General features: G+C 35.3%; 1 non-coding gene across 1 annotated transcript; it reads right to left on the bottom strand.

Annotated features, from left to right (window-relative positions):
- Positions 1-4,416: 4,416 nt before the first annotated feature.
- On the bottom strand, positions 4,417-4,523 carry LOC113873981. The gene has a single exon (XR_003506045.1). It is a non-coding gene; the product is annotated as a small nucleolar RNA R71 (small nucleolar RNA).
- Between the last annotated feature and the right edge of the window lie 730 nt (positions 4,524-5,253).

The raw sequence follows: 5,253 nt of genomic DNA, 5'->3' as shown, positions 1-5,253 counted from the left end.
ATACTCAGCTACATCCTTCTTCATCCAATTCCATCAGAAGTTCTTACAGAGGTCATGATACATCTTGGTTGCACCTGGATGGAAACTCATTCTACTTTTATGTGTCTTTTCAAGTATCATTTGCCTCAATTCATCAACTTGGAGAATGCATACTGACAACCACGTCGTAATGGTTTCAAATAAAACTAGATTCCTCAAATAATTTTGCAATATAGAGAGCAAACATAGGTAATCTCACAAGCACACAAATTTATTCTATTTCAAGTTTTAAACATGCAACAATGGTTAGATTGGGGGTTTTGTAATTTTTAAGAATTTAAATAGAAACGTAAATTGTAATTGAAATGCATTAACGTGAATAAAAAATAGTGATAACCAGAAACATGAATTGGCAACAGAAATTAAATTGCAAGAATACTGAAAAATGCAGTAAATCAATAATTGAATTGAAATTGAATTAAATCAGTAAATTGAAACTAAGAAACACAAAAACGAATTGAAACCCAGAAAATAAAAATGAATCAAGAGAAAAACAAACACAAAAAAACTAAAACAAATTGCAACTGAGTAATACTAAAATGGATTGAGAGAAAAACGAATGCTAATCAAAATGAACACGAATTAAAACTAACATGAATTGAAACCGAGAATCACAAACACGAACTATGATTGCTATACCGAATTTGCCTAAATCTTGAATGCAAAAGAAATTAATTAATCAATCGATCAATCTTACACTCAAGAATAAAAATTAAATTCAATCGAATTATGCATGAACAAATCTTAATCAAGAATTGCGATACAGTGAAAAGACAAACTTGGAGCGATCAATCGATCTTGCAATCCGCGCTTGAGATGAGCTGATTCGAGAGTTCAACCATGTAGTCACGAATCAAAATGCTAGAAAAGAATAATTGAAAATTGCAGCAGAATCAAAAATTGAGAATTTGCAGAATCCAAAAAAGAGGTAAGTAAACGGTACCGAAAAAGGTTTTCTCTCCAAAGCAAGAAAGTCTTACAAAAGCAAAATTATGACAAGAGAAGGGTTCCAAAGTCAACCTTTTGACCCCTATATATACTAGTCTTAAATGAGAAGAAAATAAATGGGTGAAGGCTGTGCTGCAAGTAATTATAATAAAAACTCTAAGTAAAAATCCTAAATATAAAAAGCTGTGTTTTAAGTCTGCACTTCAAAAGTTAATAAAAAAATGGCTCCAAACTCCAAACAACACGATCCATATGTCCAAATTGAAGCCCAGGAAGTTAGGAATCTATTGCAAAATGATTCGGCCAAAAAGGAAATCTACAAAAAAAAGTTATGGCCGAAATATTAGACAAAGGTCAAAATAGAGAAAAATATGAAATATAAAGTAAAGATAATAAGTATTTATAAAAACTCCAATTTAATGAAGAAATGTAAAAACATGCTAAATGAAAGAAATAAAGAAGGAAAAGGTATTTTGGAAGATGCAATAAGACTATAAATGTGAGTACAAAAAATGAGTCATCACATACCCGGTCTTGGAATTTAATCACCCTATTCTCATCACAATGGAACTCCAAGTCCTTCCCCTCACCCTTCTATTTCATCATGTCCTGCAAGAATGCATCCTCCTATTGAGAATTCCAGACTCGTACCAGAAAGTCATTATGGATTGTCATAGCCCCAAGGTACAAACTCCTAGGCCTTATCTCCATAGCTAGATTCATATCCCGAAACTCCTCGATTAGCTCCATCTCCTTCATCATCATAGCTGTCATACGCAATGACTTTCTGCTTCATGCATTGGCCACCATATTCGCCTTGCCAGGATTGTAAAAAAATGTGAAATCATAGTCTTTGAGAAATTTTGTGCATCTTCTCTGCCGCATGTTCAACTTTGTCCGATCAAATAGGTACTTCAAGCTCTTATGATCACTGAATGATGAATCCATATTTTTACTGATATTTTAGCATAATTCTAGCTCATTTAATAAGGAAAATATATGAAGAAAGCAGAAAAACTCAGAAAAAGAGAATGATTGAAAGTTTTATTTCAATTTGTAGTTATTTTCGTATTTGTAGAATTTATGCTTAGTTCTTAAGGAATTTATCTTGTTTTTGAAGGAATAACCTGAGCAAAAGTCATGGAAATGGATTATCAATGGAAAGGAAGAGGAAGAATGGCAATGTTGGACTCCAAAACACAAGAATTATGGGATGCAGGCTGGGCGTGATCACTACTGTTAGTGAAAGTGATCATTCCAGAGCCTAAATGAGAAGATGAGCCTATGCGTAATCACTTTTATTTACAAGAGTGAGCGTTGCCAGTGTGCGTTATCACTTTCGCCAACGAAAGTGAACGTTCCAGAGAAGACTTCATTCCTGATGAGCTGTGTGTTGTCACTTTCGCCAACGAAAGTGAGCGTTCCAGAGGCACTTGTATCAGGACAGCTTGCGCGTGGTTACTATTACTCACGAAAGTGATCACGCACAGCCCTTAACCTCCTGCGTTGCCACTCTTATGAATAAAAGTGAATGTTTCAGAGAAGCCTTCAACTCTGCAAGTTGCGTGTGGTTACTCTTGCTCTTGAAAGTGAACACGCGCACTACATAAAGCTTCTGCGTGGTTACTCTTGTGAAGAAAAGTGACAATGCGCAGAACTGGGATTTCTATAAATACATGATTGAAGCGCGAAAGTAGGGGTCTTTTGCTCATTTTCTGTTTTGTTAGTTAGATTCTCGTTGAGAGAGAGTGGAGAAAAGATTGGGGTCGAAGCTTGAAGCTCCAAGAAGAGGGATTAGATTGGAGCTCGTGGCCATGGCTGCTCTGCATTCTTCTTCATCTTCTTCTTCTTCTTTCTCTGTTTTTGTTGCAATGTGTGCTTAATTTCCCATAGTTAGGGGTTTATGGAACTCGAATTGATGTATTGATTCGACTTTATCTTCTGAACTTTAAGTTCTTGGATTAATTGAGTTGTTAATTCTGCTTTTCATGCAATCTTTGAATGGAAATTCATTTGATTAATCAAGAGGAATCTTTACCAATGGGAATTGGATTGTTTGCTCCGATCTGAATTGGCAACCAGAGTTTAGGGATTTCTTAGGGATAAGGAGACCTAATTCTGCAATCTTATAGTTCTAATTCTTAATGCAACCTGAAATTGAATCTCACCTAAGGGATTAGGGAGGTTTAGTGGATTGTTAGGGTCAATGAGTTAAGGAATTAACCTTTGGCTAGGTATATGTGAAACTGATTGTCAATTATTCAATTGCTTGAATGTTCAGAGGATTTAATTGGATTGATATTGATATTCTTGTGAAGTAAATTCCTAACTATCCTTCATTGCTATTTCATTTCATCACAAATCTTATACTCTGTTTTTCTGCAAGTTCTTTACTTTTGATTGCTCTGATTATTGCTTTTATATGATACAACTCTCTTCCCAAATTCGTATGGCTCAAATGGTTATTTTTCTGTGAAGTGATAATTGAGTTCCTAATTCCCTGTGGAGACGATACTCGGATCTTAAATTTACTCATTACTTGCTGCAATCCTAGTGCACTTGCTAGTGTTTAGATTGCAAACAACAAGTTTTTGGCGCCGTTGCCGGGGAATTTGAGTTTCAATATCATTAGTAACATAAGAATAGCTAGATTGAGTATTTTGTTTCTCTGAATTTCTGTAGTATTAGTCTGTAGTTAGACATTTTGTCCATTCTGCATAATTTTGCAGCTTTTAAACTTGTGTTTCAATTACTTTTACAGATATTTGCTGCATAATTTTCGTGGTACAGTTCTGAATAATAACTTGTAGTTTACTTTTGCTTCATTTTGATTTGTATATGCGTGGCAAAAACAAAAACAAATCAACTCTAGTCTTTGATCCTGACATAGACATAACCTTAAGGAGATTGAGAAAAGAGTCTAGAGCAGAAAAAGTCATAGGGAGTGATAGTGAATTAGAAGCTGTCCATTCTCCAGAATTTCAGAACAATCCTAGAGTGAAAAGAACACCTACATTTTTGAGACAACTAAATTCAGAAATAGAGATGGCAGAACAAAATAGAATTAGAACATTAGGGGACTATGCAATTCCTAACATGCAAGGTTTTAACTCTTCGATAATCAGGCCAACTATTCAAGCCAACCATTTTGAGATTAAACCTACTTTATTACACTTAGTCCAACAAGATCAGTTTTCTGGTGGAAATTCTGATGATCCTAACCTACATATTTCAAATTTTCTACAGCTATGTGACACCATAAGAATAAATGGGGTTAGTGAAGAAGCCATCAGACTGAGACTATTTCCTTTTTCCTTGAGAGATAGAGCAAAATGCTGGTTACAAGCTCAACCACAAGGAAGCATTACAACTTGGACAGAACTTGTGAACAGGTTTCTAACCAAGTACTTCCCTCCATCCAAAGCTGCTAAGCTGAGAGGAGAAATTACATCCTTTGTTCAGCAAGATGGAGAATCATTGTATGAAGCTTGGGAAAGATACAAAGAATTGCTAAGAAGGTGTCCACATCATTGTATTCCAGATTGGATGCAATTGGAAACTTTTTATAATGGGATGAATGCAGTAACAAGAACAATGGTTGATGCTGCTGCTGGAGGTTCATTAAATACAAAGTCCTTGGAAGAAGCTCAGAGGATTATTGACATGATGGCATCTTCAATGTATCAGAATTCAAACTCAAGGAATCAAGGAAGAAACTCTGGTCATGAAGCTAAGGTTCTGGAAACTTTTCTTGCACAAAATCAGCTACAAAATCAAATGTTTTCAGAACAATTAGCTGCCTTAACACAACAAATCAACAATATGCAAACAGGGAGTATGCCTACCAGTCAGTTAAGTTGTGATTTTTGTGGAGGAAACCATGCAAATGGTGCATGTGAGGCATCCACAAGTGAACCACAAGAGCAAGTGAATTATATGAATAATTTTCAGAGACAACAGCCATCATATCCCCCTGGATTTCAATTTTTGAATAATAGAACTCAGCAATATTCTAATTGGAATAATCAATATTCTGCTGCAAAGAATTCTAACTCAAATTTGCCTTTTTCTAATGCAGGTCCAGCAACACAACAGCCTTATTTTCAGAGGAATTCATCCACTCAACCTCAAGGAAATCAGAAATTTTCCAGACCTATGAATGAGAGGTTGACTGAGATGGAAGAAACTATGCTGCAATTCATGAAGGTGACTCAAACAAGCTTCAAAAATCAAGAAGCTTCCATGAAGAAACTAGAGACACAGATT

This window comes from Abrus precatorius, unplaced genomic scaffold (genome assembly GCF_003935025.1).
Source record: "Abrus precatorius isolate BTA unplaced genomic scaffold, Abrus_2018 Scaffold7, whole genome shotgun sequence".
In the NCBI taxonomy this organism is placed as follows: Eukaryota; Viridiplantae; Streptophyta; class Magnoliopsida; order Fabales; family Fabaceae; genus Abrus; species Abrus precatorius.
This window is presented reverse-complemented; position numbering and strand designations above follow the sequence as displayed.